Source organism: Cicer arietinum, chromosome 3 (assembly GCF_000331145.2).
Source record: "Cicer arietinum cultivar CDC Frontier isolate Library 1 chromosome 3, Cicar.CDCFrontier_v2.0, whole genome shotgun sequence".
Taxonomy (NCBI): Eukaryota; Viridiplantae; Streptophyta; class Magnoliopsida; order Fabales; family Fabaceae; genus Cicer; species Cicer arietinum.
Window position 1 is genome coordinate 599,212 of NC_021162.2, and position 2,246 is coordinate 601,457.

Consider the following 2,246-nt stretch of genomic DNA (forward strand, 5'->3'; position numbering starts at 1 on the left):
TATGGGTAGAACATCATATAAATTGGTATGGGTAGAACATCATATAAATTGGTATGGGTAGAACATCATATAAATTGGTGTTGGTGGTATAGATAGAGCATTATGTAAATTGTTATGGGTAGAACATAATGTAAATTGGTATAAATAGAACATCATACACCTTTTGTACAGGTACTAAAATTTATTTTTTCAATTATTAAAATTGCAATTTTTTTATTAAGGGCCCAATTTTTAATAATAAAATAGTACCTCTAGAATATATTACTTTCATATTTTCGTAATAATTTATTTATAAAAACTATGAAAATTGAGTACATAGAGAGATACATTAGAGTGAGAGATAGTAGATAGAGATTGGAAGAGGAGATAGAGATGGAGAGGTGTATTTAGAAAAATCATGTATTTAAAAAATATTTTTAAATACATGATTTTTGTATCCTTTATGGTAATTTTGTAATTTAAAAAAAATCATTTTTATAAAAGTGTATACGGAGGTTAAAAATCATTTTACAAAGAAAAAAAAAATCATTTTTATTATATTAAATAAATGAGGTTTAAAAAAATTATTTTTTTAAAAAATCTTTAAATTATTTAAAACAAAAGTTATTTTTATTTAAGCTCAAACAAACGAATCAATAATAATAATAATAATAATAATAATAATAATAATAATAATAATAATAATAATAATAATAATAATAATAATAATAATAATAATAATAATAATAATAATAAATATGACAGTTTTAAAATATGACATCTATTGTCTAAAAAGGTATATGATAGTTTTAAAAAAAACAAGATTGATAATCAATTTAACAAAAGAACATATTTATTAAACTAATGATCAATCACGGTCCCAAGGAATTGTTTCTAAGCGAAGTTCACACTTACATGTATTGACTTCTACAAATTAATCAAGATACAAGCATGCAATCAAGATTAATCATACAATGATACAATGCAAGATGGAAATAAAGAGTAAGGGATAGAGAGTAGTGCACCACGATTTTTATACTGGTTCAGCCGTCTATCTGACGACCTACGTCCAGTCCCGAAATTAAACTATTTCGGCCTTTTCAATAGAATCTTTTAGAGTGTTTTACAGATGTTCCAGGGCTCCCGGCCTATCAATCTTAAAACTCTCTCTCTATTCTATTTGGCAACCACTGTATCCCAGAGTTTCTCTACAAACTCTTCCAAGATCACAGTAAAGCTTCTTCTTGATGAGCCCTCTCAACAATGAAGATAACTACCAGTTTCACTACTGGATTTTTATCAGTTCTTTCTTTACAAAATCTTTGTTACAGAAAATATAAAAGATATACAGAATTTGTTTCAATCACTTGCAATGAATCTCACACAAGAAGTTGTTTGTCCATTTGAGTGTTTGTGAGATCATTCTCTTTTTCTCTCAAGAGGTCTTTTCAGCTCTCTATTGATTATGAATAATTGTTGGTTCTGGGTATGAAAAAGCAATATCAAAGGTTATTCAAATGTAAGAGAAAATTGTTTAAAGTGTTATCAAAGTATATATGAGAAAGTGATTGAAAACCGTTTATATAGTTTCTGAAAAACAACATCTAAATCGATTTCCCAATCGATTCATTAATGTAATGAAACAGGCTCAATCGATTCCCCAATCGATTATCGCAAGTCTTGTTTTTCTTGAATCTTGAAACTACATAAACTAATCAATTACCTAATCGATTATTTTAATAAACTTTTCAGAAGATTATGTGTAGTTTATATGTGAGTCGATTGCATAATCGATTTCAGGTGTTTTGTTCCAACAACGAGATCAAAACAATCGATTACTCAGTCGAATCATTAAGTCACATAATCGATACATTAATACACATAATCGATTTGACCATATACATTTTTTTAAAAAGGATCCCAATATCCATAATAATTTACTCCAACACAATAGCCAAAATGCATGTCATATTTGTTTGTTAAGTAGTGTAAATGTTGCCACTTCCCAAAATCTTTGTTAATATGGAATTCCTAACATCTTCTTATCCAACAACTAACGATATATTATAAACCGGTAAGAAGTTTCGATATTAATTAAAACAGATATTATATTTTGAGAATTAAGGTACGTATTACATATAAAAATTGTAGATCCTGTTTTGTCATGTTAATTGTAATATGAATTTTCAGGTTGATTTAGAAAATATAATTAAAAACATATTTTATCATTATTATTTATTTTATCATTATCATTTTATATATATATA